This window comes from Phyllobates terribilis, unplaced genomic scaffold (genome assembly GCF_046119375.1).
Source record: "Phyllobates terribilis strain yellow unplaced genomic scaffold, ASM4611937v1 Scaffold_1__5_contigs__length_1240528914, whole genome shotgun sequence".
Classification (NCBI taxonomy): Eukaryota; Metazoa; Chordata; class Amphibia; order Anura; family Dendrobatidae; genus Phyllobates; species Phyllobates terribilis.
This window is the reverse complement of record NW_027362761.1, coordinates 512,284,496-512,310,036: the sequence shown is the minus strand read 5'-3', so window position 1 is coordinate 512,310,036 and position 25,541 is coordinate 512,284,496. Positions and strand designations below refer to the sequence as shown.

The 25,541-nt window shown below is 43.5% G+C and overlaps 1 protein-coding gene across 1 annotated transcript in view; it reads left to right on the top strand.

Moving 5' to 3' along the window:
- ZSWIM6 (zinc finger SWIM-type containing 6) overlaps positions 1-25,541 on the top strand; it is a 112,752-nt gene that overhangs the window by 607 nt on the left and 86,604 nt on the right. The window lies entirely within an intron of this gene.

Genomic DNA, 25,541 nt, shown 5'->3' with positions numbered 1-25,541 from the left:
ATCACACAAGGCAGCACCGGAGCCCCGACCTCCGCGGAGAACAAAGGCAGGAATGTGACGGCGGAGCCGGCGAGGAGGGGCTGCACACAATGCTCTGCGGCCGGGGCTGCAGGACCTACCGGCCGGGGGCCTTTGTGGGGGGCTCCGGCCTCTGCTGTCTCTGCCGGGGGCAGGGGGTGTATATGTGTATGTATGTCACTGCCGGGGGGAGGCATGCTGCTGCTGGGAGGGGGTATATTGTTTGTGCTGGGTATAGCTGGTCCAGGTGTGTCTATGACACTACTGGATGCTGGCTGGTGTATATGTATATTTTCACTGCTGGGCACATGATGGCATGTGCATGTCACTGCTGAATAGACCGGTGTACATGTATGTCACTCCCGGGTACAGACTGGTCCTGGTGTGTGTATGTGACTGTTGGGGGCAGGCTGGTCCTGCTATGTGTATGTATATCTGTCACTGCCGGGTACCGTCTGGTGTGGGGATGTCACTAATGTGTAATTAGTAAGTGCTCTTCTATGTCACTACTGTGTATTGTACAGCCTGGTGCTGTGGGTACATGTACCAGTCCTGGTGTTTGTCTGGCATGAGTCAGTCCTAGGCACAGCCTGTCGTGTATTCATATATGCTCAGCTTGGCGTTTGCATGTCTCAGTCCTGGGTTTTCTGTCCGGGGTCTAATATCTGCACCCTAACAGCAGGCAAGAGGCTAAAATAAAAGTAACTGCACTTTTAAAGCGCCAGTGCTCCCTGTCAGTCTTTGTTTATTTAGTTGTTCTAGGTGTCTTATACATCCATGTGACTGCTGCAGCCAATCACTGGCCTCAATGGTTCTGTGCTATACAGGCAAGCATTAGTGCTTAGCTCAGTGATTGGCTGCAGCTGTCATGTGAATGCATGTGACATCATGTAGGACAAGTAAACAAAGGCTGTCAGGGGCCACCAGAGAGGTGGCAGAATAACCGGTGGGGTGTGACTGGGAATGGTATAATCCCTGACATGACATCTCTTGTGTGTATTATAGCAGTGTAATATGAAAGCCTCCCCTCCTCTGTCAATTTTTTTTTTTGTCTTTGTTTAGAGACGCTAAATCTGTTGTCTGTTTGCTGTACAGTCTATTGTTCCCTGTTATCAGCCATTTGATGCCTGGCTTGGAATTTTTGACAGTCCTTGAAGTAGCTGCGTTCTTGATCGCTGCGCCACCTGACAGACAGCGCCATTCTGTTGGCATCAGCTGAGCTTTGTACCTCGGGGTTAGTGGTCCCTTTAAATCAAGGTTGTCTTCTTGTCTCAGGACTGTTCCTGACTAATTGCCTGGAGGTGTCTTTTAAGATTTGGGTGTCTGGGAGAGAGAAGTCACACCTCCCGGTGGGCTGTGCTGCACGGCAGGATTGTGTGTGTGTGTGAAGAGCCCGGGGAGAGGGGGTGGTGAGGGCTGGATCACACACCCCTGGGCCGTGCTGCATTGTGCCAGCCAAGCTGAGAATGGAGCTGTTTCTTGTCAGGACGAGGGAGTGGAGTGAAAACAATACCCACCTTTCATGTCCCCCTCCTCCTCCGCCACATCGCTTCTTAGCCCTGTATTTGTATTGTTCCAGCCCATAGCATCTTATTATTGGCACAGGCAACTCTGGCCACCGCTCCAGGCATGTGATCGGCCACTGCCCAGACCTGCATGCCAGTTTATTGGGGCACTGGTCATATTTGCATGGTATGGTGGAGCGACATATTCAGATAATTGGTGTATAATGCCAATGTGCTGGGGACAATACAGAAGTCTGTGCTGGGAGTCGGGGGTCTGTGTCACGTATGGCGGTTGCGCATCTCGGATAGCCGTCAGGCGTCTTCTAGTTTGTTCTCATTTTCATGTTTGTGTCTTTTCAGTTTTCCGTCACCCCCTCGAAAGGAAACCAAACAAAGGCGGCTCTTCTAGTGCTTTCAGAGCTTGTTAAATAGAGGAGACTTGACAAAGCTGGGCAGGCGGCAGATTTAAAGCGACAGTGCTCTATTTCTGTAAGGCTGGATTATTGTCCTGCTGAGAAAATGGACGCTATGTGATGCGGCTGATCATTACTGCGATCTAATTGGTGGCTACACTGCCCCTCATATCTAATGGAGGTTGATCACTTGGTATTTGATTTATGTCTGATGCCAATTTTAGATCTTTTGACCAAGACCTTTCTGATCGGCCGGTTGCCCCTGTCCGCCACCTAGAGGGGCCTCTTTAGTTGCGCTCCATTTTCTTACATTTTTCTGCTCTGGGTGTTTGTTCTTTTTCTCTTCTGGCACATTCTTGTAGTCGTGAGGTACATTTGTGGTTTCTGCGAGGAACCCACCTCTTTAGTTGGCATTGACGCAGAGATTTTGTCTGTGCTTGACTCTGCACGCAGGCGATGGGGGATGACAGCCGAGCGCACTGGGAGGGAGTTTTGGCTGATTGCTTTTTAAGCTAGGAATTCATTGTAAAAATAAAGCCAAGGGGCAATAAATAAGAAAAAGATGCAATCTACTGGAGACAGGCGTGCAGGCCAGGCTCGAAGGCCCATTCTGGAGATTAGAAGCTATTTTTTTTCCCCTCACAGGCAGATGGGGGGGACTGGGCCTGTGCTCCATACGGTTTTGTCATGCTTCTGATTTCACACTTGGGCACAGTTTTGTATAGATTAGGCGTAGTAACACGGCACGGAAATGCTACAGATCTGCATACAGAAAATCCGCTGCAGATTTCAGTACTGGATATGTGCATGACACTTGTCCAAATTGGATAGACCCACCCCCTTCCTGCATTGAAAGAGGCCTATGGTTCAGATTTTAAGTTCTGCAGAACTGCTGTCTAGCATGCATTTGCGCTATGTACCCTTTTATTTTATTTTACTATATATTATGCATTCAGACCACTACAGAAATGCACAGCTCAGTGGTTAGCACTGCAGTGTTGCTGCATTGGGCTTCTGTAGTTTGCAAGGAGTTTGTTTTTTTTAATCTCGATTCCCAGTCATACTGATGGGGAATTTGGATTATGATGGCACTGTATAAGGCCACTTTCACACGTTAAAAAAATAAACGGGTACAAATCTTCTTATTCAATGCAGTGTCAGGCCACGTTCAGTATTTGGTCAGTATTTTACCTCAGTATTTGTAAGCCAAAACCAGGAGTGGAACAATCAGAGGAAAAGTATAATAGAAACACGTCACCACTTCTGTATTTATCACCCACTCCTGGTTTTGACTCACAAATACTGAGCGTGTGAACGTGACCTTGGTGAGTAAAATAAATACAGATATAGCTGTGCTGATATCATTTGGAAGTTGGTTGTTATGGATTTCCCCACAACTACAAGGCCTTCGTTCAGACTTGTGTATCTTTTTGCATACACGAAAAACTGGACCATATTTCACCTGTGCTGGATCTGAATATTTTTTTTTTTTAAAAGTAAAATGTCACTGTTCAATTTTCCACCTGTCCACCCCCCCCCCTTCCCATAAGAAAGGAAAACGAGTTATACACCACTTGCTAATTGAACAGAGATGACACCGATGTGACATTTGTGTGCATTGATTGAATGTGACTGGAGAAATAGTTCGCAAAAGAATGGCGATGTCTCTGGACAGGACATGTATGTGACAACCAGACCTCAGAATAAGGCCTTATTCTTACTGACTTTGGGGATATGTATTTTGTACCCAAAATCTGTAAATTGAGCTCTGGCTTGTGAAATGACAGGGTATTTGTCATATTTGATGGATGGTTCCCCCTTTACATCGCTGTTTGCCTTTTGCGAGCGTTTTCTGACTGTTGCCTACGTTCCTGGAAAAATGTTGTTGTCCCCTTTCCTATTTTGTAATGCGAAAGTCCAGATGGCGTCGGCTACATTCTCGCGCATTGTAACCAAGGGCAAACCCATACATAGTGTAGATTCCTGTCATGTTTATGTGAGCGGAGATAAAATCAATGGCTTTTTTTTCTTCTTAAACTGGCTTCATGTGTAAGCAGGAGAGCAGTTTGCTTAGAGGGTGGATTAGACCTGGTTATCTGCACTGTGGGTGTAGACACATGGTGGGGTGGTAAGTGCTTGTACACACAGGAGTCTGCACCAGTTGTCGTTTAGATATAAGAAAGGCAGAATGGTAATGTCTGTGTGGCAGGGCCAATGTGCGTCTCAGATGACGCTCTGGGCGGCCGATCTGCTGGCGACTGCAGACCTTGTCCTTGGGATTTATCACCAGATCAGTTGGATAGCATTTGTATGAGCTGCTTACCCCCCAAATAATGGTGGGGGTGGGGGGTCCTCCTATATTTTGGGCTATTTGCCTTGTGCCGATGTAGATTTTGGTGAACCCCTTGCTTGTGAGCGTTGTACAGTGGCTGTCGGCTAAGCCAATTTCCTTTGCCATCCAACATTCAGTAATATAAGGGGCTGTGCTTATATTTGGTGATCTGAATAATTGGCCTGAGATTAGGTGCAGTGATTGGCATCAGGGCCCTGTGATATTATTATTTTTTTTTATTTTTTTTTTATTATTTTTTTCCCCAGGTCTTCCCTCGCTTGCATGACTTCATTAGAACAGGCTGGTGCTTAATATTGTGTTTTTATATTGAACGTTCATATGATGTCCTAGTGAATAACGCAGATTGTCGGATGTATACATGCTGCGGGTATTGGCCTCCATTGCGTACACAAACGTGTCTGTCTGCTGTATGGAAAATCATGTGGATTTGGGAAGGGCTGTTGGTTAAATCATTGGCACGACGGGCAACACCCAGCTGTTAGAATAGAGAAGTCAGAGGAATCTGTTGGCTCACTGTCGGTACTGGCATGGAAATAGGACTCTGGGGCATTTAGAAACCCAGGTGCAAATAAACAAGCTTTATTGCAAAATTATATTTGAAGGGTGCAGCTAAGGAGGTAAATGGTGCTGCCCATAACTTCTTGTGGCCCTAATGAGATGCATGCAGCTAACCTTTATGGTTCCTCTCATAGCCGATAAAGCAAATAGTCACACAAGTAGAATGCTTGCCTGACGGTTTCTTCAGTGTTGACGACTTTCCTGCTCTGACCCATCGCTGGGAATCTTCAAACCTCAATCCATCTCCAGTATCGAGAGGTCTATGTTGTTCTTTCTCCCCCATGCTTTACACTGCAGCTTTGTACTCTGTGTATTCTTCTTACTAACTGGCTTCTACTTCAGGAAAGATGGAATAATTTAAAAAACATAATTCTATAAGCCAAAGATAAAAAGATCAGGAGTCAACTAGCTCTGTCACTTGAGCCACAGTAAAAGTTTAAGATGCCCGACTGGGTACCTTGAGTTGGAGCATAAACATTTAGGCAGAATATCTTAAGATAGCCCTTAACTGATGGGTTAGAGGTGGGAATCCCTTTTTTTTTTTTTTTTTTTTTTTTTTGTCCTCTTCCATTTAGAAAGCAGGAATCCTGTTCCCCCTTAGGCCCTATCCACATGCTGATGTGGTTTCCCCCTTAAAACTGACCTGGTCTTTTTCTGTAAGCAAAAAAAAAATTGCAAAAGCTGTAGTGTGTGTTATCCAGACTTTGTGGGTTCATCAATACTCCAGTCCTACTTTACTCCCCACCCCCCGAGTATTTTTACATATGCCAGCTATTTTGGCTTAAATATTGCAACTTTTTGCACTAAATACTTGTAAAACCTGACAAATGAAAAAATGGAGACCATTTTTGACTTGGCGGACACTGTTTGTGTTTTTGTGCTATTAAGTTTTTAGTAGAAACTAACACCACAAGGCAATCAAAAATGACATAAAGAAACAAAACAAAAAATAAACCAAGCCCTGCAAATGAGAATTCTGGCCTCATTGATCGCTAAGGATTAGGCTTTGTTTTTCAGCAGTGTACTGGCTCAGACTTTAATCATTGTCTGGTTGACTCCATTTCTACATGAGGTTTTTTATTTTTTCTCGCCTACCCAAAAAACCCTGATAAAGGCTTTTTTTTTTTACCAGACAGTACTAGGATGTCATCAGTGCAGTATCTAATTTACAGACTTGTGAACAGTTATATGGCCCATAATCTGTATGTGTTCTTCTTAAGGCTATGTTCACACATCATGGCTTTTTCAGCATTTTATTTAATGCAAATTTTCAGCTGCATTTTACAGTACCAGCAAAGTCTGAGATTCCAGAAATCTCATGCACACGTGTTTGTTTTTTTTCTCATGTTTTTTATGCTTTGCATGTGTTTTTGCAAAATGGAGCATGTCATTTCTTTCAGCATTTTTCACCTATTGGAAGTAATGGGTAGAGAAAAAAAAAAACGCACCGAAAACGCAGTTGTCAAGTTTTCAGCGGTTCCTGTGCCTAAACAAGTTTTTTTTTTTTTTTTTTTTTTTTTTTTGTTTTCTTCACTGAACTTTATGTACATGCATAGCAGAGACAAAAGGGCAGTTAAAAAAACAAACAAAAAAAAACTGTACTAAATAAAGCAACAAAAATCCTCAACAACCTCCTGGCAAGACATCAGGTTTTGCTGCAGAAATTGAATGTTGGAGAAACCACGATGTGTGAACGTAGCCTAACACGGACAGAACATGTACCTGGTACAAACATCTGAGGCCTTGGACTTAACATTCGTTACATGCTCAGAAAAGTGTAATGAATCTCTTGTCAGGTGACTTCCATGATCTGCCATGACTATTGCGGCAGTTTTCTGTGCTCATAGAGCGACTATTTAAGCCCCGTTTCTTTTGGATCCTGCTCAGTAAGACTTGTCGACATGTTGACAATCCTGCCGGCCTGTGCTTTCGTTCTTTCCATTCAGTCACAGTTCCCAGGCTTCTACAAGCTTTTCAAGTGCACTTCCAATGACCTTTTGCAAAAAAACAGAACATGTCCCCCTCCCTACTCCGTCACTTGCCTTAATACGCTACGGTCCAAAAAATATGGCGTTATCTTCAACCTTGAGAGGTCCTGGTGTACAGGAGATCAATGCATTCCCCTAGCTGTGCAGGAGTCCAAGGCCTGCTGATTAATGGCTGCATTATAGCCCTGTTTTATATATTTTGTGCCTGTGGTATTTTAACTATTGCACATCAGTGTGGGGTTTTTTTTTTTTTTTTTTTGCTTTTCTCCATTTTATCACATACTTGGTTCTTCAAGGCAGTTAAAAAGGTCAGGTATTGCGACTTGTTGTGCCTTTATGACTCGGGCCCTCATGGTGTCATTGTCGCCTCATTTACAAGTTTCACTTGTAAATAACAATGTCCCCTGTCACTGTTATTCTCACCATTTATTTGGGTCAGATGTGTGCAGACGCCTCATTTCAGTACTGGTTACAGTGGGTGTTTTGTGCGTTGCCCTTTTGTGAAGGAAACATGCGGCGTTCATTCTCCGCTGGTAATAGATACTAACACATGTATGGGTAACCTGAAATTAGTGTTGTCTGTACATGTGGTCACCATTATATGTACTGAGGAGGACGTCTGCGCCATTATACACTGTGTATTGCCCATAGCAACCAGAAGGGCCTGGTGGTTGCTATGGGTTACACAACATGGTGCCTGTCATAAGATTAATAAATGAGGCCTTCTTTCTTGGATATCGCTCATATATAATTGCTCTATTTCAGCATTTAATGATGGAATTTTGGTATAACTTGGTAGAACTGGTTTTAAAAAAAAGCAGCCATATGTATTGTGGAATATTCCTGTCATACGTGCAGCGATATTATAATTTATTCTGGAGCTTTTGTCATGCGTGTTCTCCCATGTCTGTTTTGTAACCCTGAACCTGTGAAGCTTGTTAGATGCTTTGGTTTCTGGGCTTGTCCTCCTCTGACGCCCCCTTGTCAGATGCCTGTGAGGAGATGTTATCTTATGAAGTAATAAGCTGACTAAATCTTTCATCACTGCTTCTTTCAGTAAAGCGGAGTGTGTAGTTACTTGTCAAGTTCTGTGGGCGAAGAATATTATTCTTTTTATTTTTTCTTAAATGTGATCTATTGTGCCTCACCAGCTATTGTAATGGTGGGAGAGGTAGACTATAGTGGTGGTCCCTAGCATTACAAATATGGCTGCTTCTAGATCAGTTCTATCAACTAGTAGACATCCAATCTCTCAATTAAAGTCACTATATGCATAAGTAGTGCAGAATCTGCTGATTTCAGGGGTCCATCTCGTGTGTATGGGGGTCCTCCCGACAATTCATGTCAGGGACATAAGGATTTCGGTGGTTAGAAATTGGGGTGATGTTATGATTCTGGCAGAGCCTTTGGTTATCCCGGCGTTGCGCTGCCATCAACTGCTTGGTTGCAGCTTTCTCCACTCCGCTTTGAAAACACGTACGTCCTTATATTTGGGACAGTCGGGTGAGAGGGCTCGCCCATCTGTGTAGCTATCTACTTTAGCAGTCTAATTACTTGGAGGCTGCAAACATTCAGCAACATTTTATCAAAACTAGGGAAAGTAAGGATAAAGTTGTGGTCATCTCTGCTCCCACCTTAGAGGCCATCTTATAAATGGGCTGCGCATCCTCCACTCTGGTATTGCTCGAGTTTTAGCTATGACCTATGTTGGCATTGGAGATTTTTATGAATTTGTTTGCAGTGTATATAAATGGCCCTTTTGTCTCATATGCCAGTGGCAGAGCAGATTCCTATAGGTTTTTTCCTTGGAAGCTTTCATTGTGCTCCTGTCCATTTTGCAGTGGTAAAACCGAAGTCATGGGAAGTGAAGAAATTGCACAAGGATCCCTTCAAGCCCTTTGTCTGTCAACATAACCCTTCCTCTCCTGCTCATGTGCCTCACATCCCATTATCTGAGGGAAGCAGGATCCCATGTGACTCCTGACTTCCTCAAAGTACCATATCCTGTATGGTGAAATGTTGTGTGTTGCAACAGTTTGGGCTCTTTCCCCCCTCCGTGGTTAGGAAATATTTAGCAAATAATGCCATATCTTCATGGAGTCTAGGCATCTGCACAGCCCCTGCGTGCTGCCATAAAGGCTCTGTGTGGTCCAGTGTATCTAGTGAAAAATTGCTTCATACCAGCAGTGTGTTTTTTTTTTTTTTTTTTTTGCAGAATCTTTAACGAGAAAATCCTCATTAGATCTCCCATCTCATAAGGTAACTGGTATCTGAAAACAAAACAAGTAGTTTTTAAAAACCTTTACCATATGTTTTCTTCTGCAGTCCCCCTATCGCCTTCAGCGATTGGACATTATCCAATTTGGAGTATGTTTAGGCAGCCATGTTGAGTGTGACTAAGGTGTTTCAGAGCACTCAGTTCACAATCTTGCAGTGTAAGCAGGCTGCCTCACCAACTAAGGAGCAAAACTCTTGTTCGCCGGGTGAAATGATCTTTTGTGCTGCACAAAAATCCTTGTTCTCGGCAGCGCATCGTCCTGTGTAAACGGGACCTGCACTGTTGAACAATATCAGCCTATGCACACTATGTACATTATACAGACTATGGTTATACATACTATGGTTAAACAGGCTATTGAACGACCTTCAGTTGGTTTTAATAGCCTTTTTTATGCAAGCATATGCCGGTGAATGATCGTACAGACCGACCCATCTCTCTTCTATACACAATTGCCTGGCTCTGCATGATTGCTCCTGTGTTTTGAGAGATCGCCTGTTGAAATTTCAATGGCTGGTGCCTTCTCTTCCCTCAACATTTGTTTGGGGTGAGGCCCCCCCTCACCCCTCAGACATAAGTTCAGCCGACCCTTATATAATTTGTCTGGACACCTTTAGTCCAACTCCTAATATGGCTGCTTAATGTCAAGTAAAGTCAAATTTGCTGTATGACTTAAGCTGTTCCATATGGAAAAATGGTCCTGTCCTTAGAGGCTGCAGATGCGCCAAGTTGATTAGTAGGGGTTGGTCTCCTAATTTTGCCCAATTTCCACTAAAGGAGTTCCATTTAAGCCTGATGTATAAAATGCTATAAATCAGGCCTTCATGGGAATGGTGATTCCACACACATCTGCAGTTTGGACATTCCATTATCGAGATGGGCTGGTTGTAGTTGTTGCCAGTGATGGGGCAGGGTTCATGGTGACCACTCCTGATCAGTGATTTGCTGAATTGCAATTGGCACCGAGGAGGGTGGCACGGACTAGCGCTTTAGTGTTAATTGCTTCTTGAAGTTAATACTTGTATGTGTTTTATATTTTTACTGCAGCTCGAGCTATATCAGATTAAGATTAGCATCCTGCGACTTGTGAAAGGCCTTGTTTTTCTGCAGTCTTGTTGAGAATGTTCTCCTTTAAGAGGTCACCTCAAGCTCCCCGGCACTTGGCACATGGCACATCTGTACGGTCCAGGAAACATTCATTGGCTGCGGGGATGTGAAAGATTGATTTGATGAATGGTGGCTTTTAGAGCTTTTTAATCCTTAAAGTAGCAGCACCCATTGCCTGAATGAATTCCTGCCAAGTGGTATATAACAGTGGGCTTTTTGTGAGCTCCGAGGAGAACAGTGCTGCATAATGTGTTTGTTAATAATTCAAGAAGATCGCAGAGTAAACAAAATCATAATCAAAGCTCTTCTTTGTGCTTCATCCCTGATTTCTAAAGTAGAATTAATTCTGGGCCCTGGGGGATCCAGAGCGACTATCACAATTTTTCTCCCAATATCCCCCAATGTACTGTGAATTTATTGCATCCCATTGTAATGTAAATATGGTGGTGGTTCTCATTTGACCTAGAAATGTGGTTGGTCCTTCCTTACTCCATGTGTGCGTGAGGCAAGGCAAATTCTGACTTGTCTTGCTGGCTCTGAAAATTCATTTTGTCTGCATGGGCAATTTTTGGTAAAGGTAACTTGCTTCTGAAATGATCAAAGACAACTCTTTGGGCTTTTTAGCTTGCTTATCAGTGTAGAAAGTGATGTTCCCTCCACCCTTTTCCTCTCGCTCTCAAGTACCCCTTTTCATACACATTAGACTAAAGAGGAGAGTCAGGCAGCCATATAACTCGGATGGGTATCACAACTCTGTCCTCAGACTGGCCGTTGGCCTTGGGGTAGGTCATCAATGTCTGATCGGTTGGGGTCCGACAACCCACGTCGATTAGCTGTTATCGTTGCTGGCATCTGCCAGCTGGAGCTGCCTGGTTTCAGAGCTGCTCCATCTTCTGATAGTGGCCGCACCAGGGTACTACACATCTGGAATGCTAGGTTTCGGACCCCAATTGATCACATTGATGACCTCTCCTAAGGATGGGTCGTCAATGCTAAAGTAGTGGACAACCTCTTTAAGGCAGCAGCAGTTACTTCTGGTAGCGTGTTTCATAAAGAACACAGAGCTCCTGTGTAGAGAACAGCCGGGCAAGATGGCGGCTGGCCAAACAATCGTTCACCCTACAGACATCTAGTGTGTATGGTGGGACTTGTAAAAACCTCTTTTCTTTGGCATAACTTAACATATCTCAAGCTAGGAAACTCATGCACGTAGTAGATTTTTTATATCATCTTGTACGTGGAGAAAGTAACTTGTATCGGAGTTGGTTTCGCTCATCAGTGTTTCATCAGGGGTTTCTCCAGACGGGTTGCTAGGAAAAATATGGAAAAAGCCTCCAAGCTTCTCATAGCAACCAACTGGTGAAAAACGGGCAGCCCTGGAGATGCCACCAGTGTGCTGCCCAGAGTCTTCCATGGGGCCATAGACTTGTGTTGATGAGTTTGATCTGTCCTGTTTTTGAGGAGTGAGCGGTGCCGTAGGCTCATCCCAATTCTCCATGTTTGTCTGTGGCTGGGCCCTTTGGTCTTTCTCTAGATGGTGACACCAGTCGGTGTGGGCGCATTACTAGCGCAATTTTGTCCACTGTTCTGTTACTGACTGATCTGATTCAGAATCATTATAATTTTAGTAAAACCACCTTTTTGTGTTGCTCGATTCGCATCCTCTAACCACAAATACTTATAGGTCCTGGTGGTTGAATTATTGACTGCCTCTCTTCCCAAGAGCCGCCACAAGGAGATGAGACCGTCATCTAAAAATGACTATTGTAATAAACAATATAACTGTGATCACAGATGGAGGGTGGTGGTTTCTGTGATCTGCAGAAGAGTCGCACATCATGTCTTAGGGCTTTGCTGCTCAGTTTGGATTTTATTTTTCTTTAAGTTTTTTTTTTTTTTTTTTTTTTTTTTTTTTGGAAAATTTCCTTGGGTGATGTAGGATAATCATGTTGTACTACATCAGCACCTTCTGACTGGCTCTGTGACCTGCCGACTGCAGATGTGGTGATATAAGGTTTATTCCATACACTCGACCCATAAAACTGTCACGTGAGCCTTTTTATATTTTCCATTGATTTTATGATGGTAATGGTCACAGAAGTGGCCAGCAGTCGCTGTAACCATTGCACCACCAGCTTCTTGTGCAATCTGTCATTCTGTACATCCCCTTTCTGTAGCTATCAGTAACACCTGTAATACCACACTTCCAATGAATACCACCCCAAAATGTAACTCTGGATTTAGGCTGCTTTGACACGGCTTGACACTGGGATTGTCACTGTTGTATACGACCTGTAGCCATAGCCCTCCATGCCCAAGAGTCATGTCAGAATACTTTCCTATATGCCGTGAGCCCCCCCCCCCCCCATCAACCCTTCTTCCAACCCACAAAAGACTAAACTTGTTTTGCCAAGTCTGTAATAATATTTAACCTAAGTTGACATCATTAATCAAAACCTAACCTAGGATAAGACCATAATGAGCTAATACGCCACAGTAAGTAAATGGCAATAGTACATGTAAATAACATGGGGTACTTACCCTTTTAGATCAAAATAGTGTTTTCTTGTTGCGGTGGGATGGCTTTTATACATTTTGATCAGTAGGGTCACCTAAGTACCCTGTTATTTACATGGACTATTGACATTTACTTACTGCAGTGTATCTTATTTATAGCCTAGGTTGTGTTTAATGGCCACAGTGTGAACGTGCACCAACCCATTGCACTTGTGCTCCAGCTCATGTCCACGCCTGATTTTTAGCCTAAAAGCAGTGAGTGAAAAACTATGTTCACACATAAAGTTTCTGCTGCATTTTTTATGCAAATGTTAAGCTGCTTTTTACAGCACCAGCAAAAAGCTGAGATTTCAGAAATCTCATGCACATTTTTTTTTCTTGACTGAATAGGAAAACTGCTGTCTTTTTGCAAACTACAGCATGTCACTTCTTTCAGTGTTTTTTTTTTTTTTTTTTTTTTTACCCATAGAAAACAATGGGTATCAGGTTTTAGCACCAAAAACCCAGCAAAACATAAATTGCATCATTGTTTTTTGGGGCTCACAAAACTTAATCAGCATGCACATGAGACTATAAAAGCTCAGCTTTTTTTTTTTTTTTAAAGCAGAATCTTTACTGCCAAGAGAGGTAGGTTTTTACCTGCAGCAAAAACACATGTCCTCCCCTCACCCCCATCCCATATGGTATCAAAAGGTTATGGCTCTTGGAAGGAGAGGAAAAAATTGGCTGAATCTTTAAGGGGTTAAGCACAGAAGAAATGACCGGCATTGGTGTCTGTTTTTTACAGCTGTCGTATTGTGCATTTGTGCTGTAGTGCCAATGCTCTGTAGTGCCGCCTTTCCTTACCATCTCTTTCCATGAAGGTTGAGAACGTGCTGGTATAACCTCGTGTACACAGCTGAGTATTCTCCTGTTTCTGGGCGAACAACTGTCAATGGTTAATACATAATGTGTAAGGCTAGATCTTGGGGGGGTGGGCCACCCCAACAAGGCTATGCTTGTTAAGATGTATACTTAAGCTGGCTCATGAAAATGTAGCGCTTGTGACATAAGAGGCTGGAATAATTCCCACTTGCCCATTGAGTTGGCAGAACATCTGTTCAGTGATTTCCCCCCCCCCCCCCCCCCCCCCCCCATACCTGAGTCTGTACAGAAAGTGACGTGCTTATCTGCGTTTTCTTTGTTTTTACTGTAACATAGACTCCATGGGGTCATTTATAATTTTTTACATGTATTTAGTGCTGCATTAAAGCCCAACAGCTGATGAATATCTGAAAGTCGGCCGGATGTGTCGTGCACCTGTCAGTTACACAATGGAGAGGGCCACTTCATGTGTGTGTGACCAATGTTTTCCTCCATTACCTTTTTGCTGCAAAATCCGTATATCAAAAAATATGGCTTTTGCTGCAAATTGTACCAGTCACGTAAAAATTGGCACCAGTTAATGTCTTTTTGCAAAGAGATATATAGATATATCTCACACTGCTAAATATAGCAGGCCATTTTTTAATCTATTTTGACAACACCTGTAAGTAACCATGACTTATGGCCTGGCAGTGACATCCCACTGTGACGTAGACCCTTGTAGGCAGCTCTGTTCCTAGCTTACAATGAAGGCGATGTAGTAGTTGCGTTGCCATCTCCTTGCTTGCACCAGTTTCCTTGGTGGCTGAGCGGAGCTGCAATCTGAAGGTTTGAGTGATGGCGACAGGAGGATGGCTTCCTTCTCCAGACTCTGCTCCCATAGCACTTGCTCTGTTTCCAGCACTCCTCGGATTCAGCTGTTGTTGCAGTTGTCACTTGCTTCTCCACGGGGACAGCCAGCAGTTTGAAGCTTGTCCTCGGTGTGGACACGTAGGTGGCCCATTCCATCTGTAAATGCTGCTCATTCCTAACCGACCCGGGCAGCGGTGTGGGTGGATAGAGCAGATCACTGTTGCTTATTAGTTTTGCAGATGGGAGCGACAAACAAATGTTCCCATAAGTCATCACCCACCTGCTCAGCCTCATGCACTGGCAGACCGTGTTCTCCATGGTAATGTTGGGTGCATATTTTTTGCCAATAAATAACCGGATTGCACCCACTTGTAAGGGGGTAGCAAAAGGTCTTTAGACGTCCATGGACCCTCGCTTTCCACTTTTGTATTTTCCTAGTACTCTTGTGCTTGGTCCTGACTGGTCTCACAGTTCAGTTTTTTGCTATGGCATACATTATATGGCCAGTTTAAAGGGATATTCCACTCTCCATTGGATAATTGATGGGGGCTGTTGCTTGTCCCCTTGTTGCAGGATCTATTTGCACTGTGAGGAGTTTTATTCTTAAGTCTATGGTACAGGCGATTTGGTTCAGTCTGAAATATCTTTTTAATGGGGAAGTTTGAGCTTCTCTGGGGTCTTCCCATCTTTTCTTGGGACAGGGAGTCAGTGCTACATTGTAGATCTATGTTTTCAGCAGAATCATTTGGACCTAGTGGGAGGATTGATCCAATACCGGATGGATGATATATGGAAGAGATGACAATCCAGAGGTCATACAGTGGAGTGTAGGGAGGTATTACACAGCAAGGAGATATAACATCTCCCAGCTCCTTAAGGGGGTTGCCTGGGCAAAAAAATAAAAGCTCCAGAGGCTTAAAGTTGTTCTTTCAAAATAATTAAAAAAAAATTTATGATGGCCTTCTCTGGTGCTGGTAGGTGACTCATTTTCAGCTCCAAGGCCCTGGGGACTCTTCACTTTGCCAGGACACTGTAACTGTTGTATTCTCCAACTATCTTGCAAATAGTAGCTTGGCTAGAGTTAAACATGATTGACTTGTCTGGCTGTGCCCCCAAATGTTCGATGGATGCAGATGTTTGGTTCTAGGACTGGTCTGTATAGTTGGTGGTTGCCCCGCTCTTGCATCTGTGAATACTCTTTGCACTTTCTTCATCTGTTTGCATTCAGTTTCACATTAAAGGAATCCACTTTGTAATTATTCTTCTAAGAGTCTGTGTTTCCACCCCCTTCTCCTCTCTGGGTACTTTACACATGACTGCTCAAGTGTATAGGTCAGAGGCTCCCATTAACTGTGACTGTGCTGCTGGTTCCTCTCCTTGCCTGTAAGGGTTAATCACATGCCTGTTTAAAGGCAGGATTTTCTATGGAGCAGATTTATGGGAATTGTGTGGCTCGCAGCTGTTGGAGTCGGCTTCCAAAGCCCCAGAAGGTAAATACAATATAAAATTGATCTTTGAAGTAAGGTTATTAATTTATGGGGGATGAGGTGTTATGACAAGCTGCGCTAGACTTTCTTGAATTTCCAGGTCTTATATTTATTTTTTCTGTTCACTTAGTGACTACAAAAACATTTTCTAAACTTGAGGTTTTTTTTTTTCCCAACACAATGTGGCTGAAATGGGTGTCTTTGATTTAGGTCTTCAGATGTCCATGGTGTTTTTATTTAAAAAAAAGTCCCCTTAGGATCAGTGTGGATCTGATTTTCATCCATCTATGATCTGTGTTCACTTTGAACATCAGTGTGGCAGCCTCTTCTCATATGTGCAAACAGAAAATAAAGAAAATTAAAGTCCAAGCTTTCCATATCCTTTAAACTAAAGAACAGACAGCACTTTTTTCCCTTCTCTCTCCAATAGTTTTGTGACATTGTATTAATCTTTTTCTTGGCTCTTCATTTATTTCCTTTAAGGGCTACATTTTTTTTTTTTCCTTTCTGGACTGGCAGTGGGTCTGCATCTCCTTAATCGAACCCATAGACATGAGGCTATTTAGTTTGGTCCAGGAGGCTCAAGATCTGTAAATGAACCATGAAACCAGACTTATGACTATGCTGGCCTCAGTGTAACTGCCCCCACTGACTTTTTCAGGCAGGTTCCGCCCAGAACCTGCCTCTGGAAAAATAAAACCCACAAAGAATGAACATCATGCACAGCAATGTTAAAATGACATTGCTGTGCACATGTTCCCTTTTGTCACTACTTTTCAGTTTCAGGCTTTCAAAGTTGGGAAGCGGTTAAGAGTAACATTCATTTGGGCAGCTCGTGATTGGAAGCCGCACAAAAGTTTAAACACCCCCCCCCCCCAAAAAAAAAAAAAAACAAGAAGGAATATTAATATAATCTTAATTATATTCTATATCCATGTTTGACTAATCAGCGTCCCTGCAAGGGAACACTAGATGATTGATTTCTGGATCATTTCCTTGACCATAGGCTAGAGACAGAGCGGACAGTCCCTCTAGGGCCGCGTTCACACGTTCATTATTTTACATCAGTATTTGTAAGTCAAAACCAGGAGTGGGTGATAAATGCATAAGTTGTGATGTGTTTCTATTATACTTTCCCTATGACTGTTCCACTCCTGGTTTTGACTTACAAATACTGATGTAAAATACTGACTGTGTGAATGTGGCCTAAAAGTGACAACAGGAAAGGTCTAGCATTACAATTTTCCAGCCTTTTGAAGAACACTTCTGCCCATTCATGAATAGTCAGGCCTATTGCTCCTCTGTATAGCCATCAATGTCTTAACTCATAGGAAACTGAGGCCCTCTTCACAATAACCTGCTATTGTTGACAAGTAGTTAGGCAAATTATAGAGCCAATTCTATCAATGCCGGACACAGGTTGTTCAGCTACTTTTTTGTACTGATCACTATGATAAAAGAACCCATAGTAGGATTAAGCATAAATTGACTTAAAGTGGAAATCTGGGATTAAAACACCCGACCCGATGACTGAAAGCAAGCGGCTGCAGGGTGAATAAAACTTCATTTTCTCCATGTAGCCACAGCTCCAGTAAGCAGGCGCTGGCCACATGGCTAGTTACCTGCAGATTACCCTGCAGTGGGAATGATGGAGCAAATGGTGACCACGCCTGACTTGGTGACAGGTCTGCTTTAAAGTCGAAGGAAAAACCTAAACGAAAATGATCCTGAGTTTTTAAATCAGGTTTGTGTTGGAAAATTTTTAAAAATTAATGTCTTCCCTGTCAATTGCTTCATGCTGCCCAAACCACGAGCAGTATGTACCAGAGCCGGTCTACGCAAGCAGCTGGTTTTCTGCATCTGGGTATAGGAGGGGGAGGGGGAGATGCATTGTAATCCTGCCTCTGAGGAACCTGCGGAAGCCTTTCTGAAAGTGTGTGTATATCTATCTGTCTCAGTGTGAAGATTGATATGGAAAAAATACTTTATTCAGGATTTAAAGTAAAAAATCTAGTGTAGGAAGTGTTGATCACCTCTTATCTTCATACCTCTGTAGGCCCAGATACACCCCCAGTGGCGTCATTAATCTTCTAGTATAAGGCCATGACCCTGATTTGTATGGTGTAGGGATTATCACGCCTGTGGTTATGATGGGGGGGATGGCCTATTTTAACCCCATAACCTCAGTGTATAAGGGTTCATGTCTTTGTGAAGCTTGCATCATATACTAACTATAGTGAATGTGTCTCTCGTCATGACGTGTGGCTGTTTGGCTCGGTGCCTAGTAGTGTGAGATTCACGGCTCACACCCATCCTATCTTTAGCTGCTGTGTATCTGCAGGATTTTCCCCTTGCCCGGTAAGGACACTGGATCCCTGTGAGTTCAGGCTGTATCCCGCTCTGGAGCAGACGGGGGTATAAAAATGTTCCCTATTAGACCTGTTCCCGGAGCGTTAACCATGTGTTCGCTGTCATTGTGTTCTCATGGTGTATTTGGTTTCCTGAGCCATGAAGTGCTTCATTCTGATAAAGCTGCTTATCCTCTATTCCTCTTGAACTTGTTAGTTTTTTTGAAATCCAGATGTGGCCTACATGATGCTGTCCTGTAGTATGGCAAGATCCGTGATTGCTTTCATGCATAATGCTGAATTATTTGCATTACAAGTTATCCAAACTTGCCCCGTTTAATTATACTGGGGTCTGTTGGGGTGCCAGTGTGTTTGACAGCAAAAATGGCAGCAGAGACTATTAAGAATAATTAGCCACTTTTTTTTTTTTTTTTTTTTTTGTTGGTTCTGGAATTGGAAGGGTTTAAGTGTATACGATGTAGGTTGAATTACTGATTAAGGGTTAAATCACTGGGACCCCCACTGATCCCAAGACCTGTGGAGGTTGAGCCTGTGCATGGGTGCTCTGTTCACTCTACTCCCCGAGATGACTCCTTGCCGGCCCATAGAGCTCATGTTCGCCCTCTGCTCCCTCCAGACTGTCCTGCTGTGCCTTGTTCTGTGGATCGGTGGGTCTCATTGGCTGGACCTCCAGTGATTGCTATGTTACGGAGGTGGAATGACTTGTATCCTTGGTGCAAACCCTATACGGAGATACTGCTGCAAATTCTGGATGTGGTACATGAGGGGCTGCTGTACGTCTCACAACTTGGAATTCAAAGAGTGAAGTCTGCAGCAATTCCATATCAAAATCTACATGTAACACAGAGAAAAATCAGCCACGTGTGAATCCACCCAAAGGCTGTAGAAATTTTTTTTTTTTTAAAAATGTAATACCGAAGTTGAATCAGTTCTTAATTTTAACTTATTAAATCGACCCAAAGCAGTGCATGATGTCTTTCCTTGGTGAGCACAGACATCACATTCCCAAATCAATGGCTCAAGTCCCATGCATGATTTTTTTTTGGGTGGGTGCATGTGCTGTCCAGTCTACTCCAACTCATGGGTGTATGTGTAAAGGCCTAAAAGTACATGACCAGATTTCTAGCAGATATGTTTTCATGACCGTATCTGAGCTGTCTAGGTCTACAAAGTTCTATATGGTTCTTTGAGGTTTACTTAGCTGTGCCAAGTTGGATTTTTTTTTTTTTGGATCTTGGAAAATTTTTAATGACTTAGATGTAATTCTTTGCTTATTACTTGGGTCTATTTTTTTTTTTCTGCTGATGTTTGTAGTAATGAAGTTTGGTTTTGTGCAGTGCTCTGGGCCCCTCGCAGTATGACCTTGCCCAGTTGTTCTCTCCAGATTTTTTTTTTATCCCCTCTGTTTCCACTGCCTCCCATCTCCCTCCAAGCTGACTAGTTGCAGAGAAGGGGTTAAAGGTGGATTGGCTGAGGCATTATGCAAGCTGTTAAGTAAAAAGGAAGTGCATTACAAAATGCTGAGCTCAGTAGTCTGGCTCCCGGCCAAGCCTTTGCTTTCTTCACTACAGCTGAGGGCTTTCTAAGCTTCCCACAAGTGGGTTTGTCTGAACTGTTTAGGAATGCTGCCTCAGTCGCCAGCTGACGTCAGTGCGAGCAGTTCAGCTGAGGGCCAGGCCAGACTGACAGTGCAGCGGCGGGGAGGCGCCTGCCCTGCTCCTGTGGTGGCTCCGCTGCCCTCCTCTCCTTGGGATGAGCCATTTTTACTTTGCCCTTTTTATTTTTCCCTTTTATCTGCATTGTATGGCAGTAACCTGAGCAAATCTACTTGCTGTATGAGCTTACACTCCAGTGTGACGTGCCTGACATGAAGGGATGCTATATTGATTGAAAGACAATTCCCCAATATAAGGGCTATGGAAAGAAGGACTGGGAAGTCCTGGATCTTATCACAATACTTTGAAAACTTTTTAATGTGTTTGAATAGAATAGGAGAAACGCTGCCACCCTCCAACTTGGGCAGGATGTGGTATTGCAGATTGGCTTTACTGGATGAGGCAGCTCTGCAGTACCACACAACCTAGGGGCATTATCTCCTTTTATTATGGCCATACATAAGATTTATCTGCACATCTTTTATATTTTAGTATCATCTGATGGAATACATCACTGGATTTAGGCTGTGGCCACACGGTGACGCTGGCTATGCACAGCATAATGCACATGTATGGGGTGGCATTGTAAGCCGCAAGGTATCTAGTCTGTGACGACAAGTCACGAATAATCACACTGGTTCTTACTTTGTCAGCAGCATATCTTTATCCTCATGATGTGACTGCCAAAATCTCCTCATAGCTCCAGCCTTAAGTTGGCCAAACACTACATTTAGTGTCCCCAACATCTCATGTGAATGCGGACCACCCTACTAACCTCCTACAGATGTTTGAGACTTCCTTTCCTTTAGTCCCCCATTGGGATAAGCTGTCCCTCTGAAAACTCATGCTCGCACAGAGTTGGTCTATGGAAGAGATGGGCCGGCTAGCTGTTGGCCAAATGGGAAATCAGGTGAGTTCTTGACATTATTTGGCCACCTTTTAGCTGGATCTGCCATGTTTAATGTCAATGGCTGGCTTCAAACATTCTGGTTTCCCAGTCCGAGTACGGACCATGATGTGTGGACCAGTTGTGGGTCTCCTGGCCTCAGCAGCCTCCTATGAGGCCAGTTGGTACTTGGACGGTGAAGATGCTGCCTGGTACAGATCTGGTCTCCAGTGGCTGGCGCTCGGTAGGTGATGTGGTGGTCCCTGCAGAGTTTGCCTTCTCTTTCATCACTTAATAGGTTAATGCCGGCTAATGGTTTCTGGCATCGGCGTCTTGCAGGAGGCCTGGGCCGCTCGGCACTCTGTCTACGTGTACAGCGGAGGCAGCTGTGGCTTTCAGATTTAGACTTTGGAGACAGCTGAAAGCATTTACACAGCCTCAGTAATATGAAATGTGGGGGTAGATCAGTCGGCGTCGCCTGGCTCCTGCTCGCTTGTGGCAGTCTTCAATTTGCACCCATTTTAATTTTTATTTCTAAATAAAGGAGCGTGCGGTTTTCCTTCTTCAGCCCCACATCTGATGCTGCTAAGAGCCGGGCTGTGGATTCGCTCTCCACTCATGTGGCTTAATTGGAAGAAGGGTGTTGTGTGCAGGGGTGTGCTCCTTTTTTCCGCCCTTGGCCTTGTATCTGGATGCTGATGTTTCTGGGAGTGGTTTTCTGCTTTGTAGTGAAGAGGATACAGGATCGCTCACTTTAAGGCTTGTTGCCAGGGAGCGCAGGAAGGAAGTCTGCACCCCAGATGTTCTCGCCCATACTGAGCCTCCTTAACAACCGCTGCATTATAAGTATAGACACTTAAGAGCCGACGCTGGAGCTGATCAGAGCCGGGATAATTGGGGGCCGCTCTATTCACAAAGAGCTGCTCAGTGCAGTCTGCCCCCCACCCCACCTATTCACATTTTCCACTATGCACGCTTTACTCGGCTTATTCAGCTCTGAGCTAAAAATTGCGACTTATTCAGGAAAAAGGAGGTTATAAGGACATGCTGGGGCTGCACGCTCCTCAACAGATCACCATTGTGGATACCCAGCCTTAAAGGGATTATACACTGAAAACAAAGTTAAAGCCTATCCACAGAATAGGTGATCGGTGGTGAATGACCACTGGGACCCACAATAATTTGCAGAATGGAGCACAGTTATCCCCATTGGGCATGCTCCACCACTGCTTCATTATAGGGCCACAGAGGGCTGCAATCTGCTTTTTCCAGAAGTCCCATAGTGAAGCAACAGTTAGATGTACTAGTCACCCTCCATTGGGAATACATTTTCAGTTCTGCTGATCTGTCGGACCCCACCGATCAATGATCACCTTCCTGATGCCTTGGTTTTGATTTAAGAACTTTTGGGATATTTTTAGACCCTTTTATGATTTCTAAATGTGCAATAGACAATTGATGTCCGCACCAAACGGGTGTCTGGCCCTCGGAGGTGTGAGGACATGCTGTAGCAATAAGCCTTGCCTAATGATTCTGTGATCCACGTCTTCGGCTGCTAGCTTAATCTTGGGTGCAGCCAGCAGTAGCCCATATGATCGTCTCCAGTTTTCAGCTGTATGTGTTGAGACCCCCTGCCCCAGGTGCACGCTCAAGGTCTCTTGTTCTGCTGTAGACGCATACTCCTTGTGTCTGCAAGGTCAAGTGTGATCACATGGAGGGATAATAGAACCAGGCCTGGCTACAAACCTTTAAGTATCTCTCGCCTAATTTATGTGACGAAGACCCCCCCCCCCCCCCCCCCCCCCCCATATAAAGTAAGTGCATGTTGGGGTTTGTTTTTCGATAAGGGGACAAGCCTGAAAGTGAGTGATTTAGGCTGTGTGCACACCACTCCACTGATGGCCAAAATACAATGTAGGGAAGTCATTCCTGAAAATCTCCCGGTATGAATAGGTGATATGAATGCTCGCTTTGTCTGGCTGCTAATGCTTGTATTTTACCATGTAGTTTCCGGCTTTAAAAGGCTGAGTCACTTCTCTGCAGACATTGATGGCGCTTTTAACCTTACCTTAAATGTTTGTGGCTCGGAGAGGAGGGGCGAGCAGCAGGAGACACTGGCGTTCCTCAAGCACATATAGTAATTCTAGTTTTTTTTGTTTTTTTTTTTTTTTTTTTTTCCCTATACAGACCTTTTTTATGGCTGATCAGATTATTTCACATGATGGGTTGAGTGGCCTATAAAATGGAAGGAACTTTTTTTAGCACCTTTTTTGCCATTTACTTTACTCTGAAAATATATTCCTGTCTAATTTCAGTAAGGGTTATTTTCAGTCTGCTGATCTGATGGTCAAGGAATTTGCTCTTGGACAACTTGTGGAAATGAAACCTTGTATTTTGTGATTTTTGCTGTCCGGGGGCTGAGTGGTACAGTGAAGCGTGTCTGCTTGAGCTTTTGAGCATTAAAGTTGCTGTGGTTTCCTTTTATAATGGGTACAGAGAAGATTCATCTAAATAACCTTGGAAAATTCTGCAAACTTAAATGTAATAGGTGTGAGGTGATTAACTTTTTTTTATTTTGGGGGCCTGGTTTAGGTCCCTTGCTGCCTATACCACCCTTCTGTATGGCTGCAGTTCTTGGAGAAAATGTTTGACTCGTCTATGCTGCTCAGAATGGAATACACTATGGGTTGAGTCAATGGCGACCTGGGTTTTGGGTGCATAAGTTAAGAGCGGGTCAGTTTGTTGAGCAGACTATATACAGGCATTGGAGCACCTTTCTCAATGAGACTGGAAAAATGTCTCAGATTCAGCAAAAACTTGCTGCGGTTGATGGGTATGATGCAGATGCCCATTGGGTCCAAGCCAAAGTCTGGAAGAGGAACATAAGGCTGTATTTATAGACTATTTGGCCCCTTTAGAAACTACATTGGGGGATGTTCCCACCTTTTGTGTCTCATGAAACCTAATGTGGTGGGGAATTTTTATATAGCCAATATTTATTTTTAATTAGCCACCTATTTTGTCAACAATATTGCAGTTTTACTTGTAAAAACAAAAACCCAGCTTTGGATCATTGACTACCTAGCTCGTTACTGCTGCCATACTATTGTAAGTCATTTACTCCATTTTTGCCTAATAAAGCTTGGTTATGACTGTGGATGAGTTGCCGCCATGCTAGTGAAGAGCCCCAATGTCTTCCATGTTCACTACCTCAAGCCCTCAATCCCCCATTGATTTAGTGATGTGTGCTCTGTTGGGAGAAGGTAAGAAGTCCGGTCATCAAGGTCGCCATTTACAGGAGTTTGCTGATCAGTAGTGAGCCCTGATAAGGGGCCGTTGCCCTTCATGACTTTTGTTTTTCCCTTGGTCACATTGATGCTCAACATGACTTTTTGTAGTGTGTGTAAAGTAGTGACAACGGAGTTTAAGATCAAGCATACTTGGGAAATCCTAAAATCTATACCAGTTTACCCGTCATGTTCTGATGGGTTTGTTTCCTAATTCTTTGTCTTACAGCCTGTTTTCTAGCAATGTGCTGTCATAAAATGATCTGATTTTAGAAAAAGGTTCCCTGTATGGTTTTACAGATCTATTTACTTTCACCATTTTTAAAGCCAGATATGAATATTTTTTTTTTGTTAAATTTTGGTTGTGACTTTGCTGTCCTCTTGCTTGATCATTCAGTGACTTGCTGCACTGCGATCACATGGATCATCGGCTTCTAGAGGCGATGGTCCTCAACTGATCTCCAATCTGTAAGGCTGTGTTCACATGCCCAGTAATCCTTATAGGATCCAGCAGAAATCCGTCACCAATAAAGTTGTGCAGACTTAAATTTTTTTTTTTTTTTGCATTGAAGTCTATGGATGATGGATCTTTTTAATTAGCCATCTGTTTGCCTTTCATTGAGAAAAATCCTTGTTTTGCTTACTGGATCAATTTCAAATGGAAGAAAACGGATGGCTATTTAACTGATTTAATTTTTAATACACTTTAATTGTTTAAAAAAAAACGGATCCAGTTCAAATTGTTTTGCTGAACAAAAGTTGTCTGCACAGCTTTTTTGTTACCTTATTGTGGCTGGAACCGTTATGACTGGTTACTGGACATGTGAACGTAGCCTAAGCCTTTCTGTGATGAAATGATCTGTACAGAACAGGAAGAGTCAGCCATCAGTGTCCAGAGTGAGAACTGCAAGACTTCAAGATTATTAATGTTAATCAAATGGAATATTACATTTCTTGATAAAAATAGATCATTTTCTGATTTAAACATGTATATATTTTTTAAAACCTTTTGATCCAGAGGTCATGTTGTTGGTAAGCGGTGTAGACCATGTGTGATCAGCTTCACAGAAGGTTCGCAGGCATCTTGGCAAGATCCATCCAGGGTCGCTGCTTCATTGCACATCTTTAGTGGTTCTGAATCCTTGATGGTGCAATGTATTCAGCACATTACTAACCTGGGACCCACAGGAGAGCAGCGTTTGCCTTATTCCACCTTTTTGGAACCTGAAACTCTGAATGCGACGTGGTCCATGTGTGGTGGTGAAGTTGCAGTTGTGCCATGTCTTGCATTGCTCTAACCTTAGTTATTTTCTTCTGCTGGTTTCCTATGGTCTTGAATTGCTTTCTTGTTTGGCTTAAGGGTGCAGGATAAAATTGTGTAATTTTGTCTGCGCGCACAGCCTA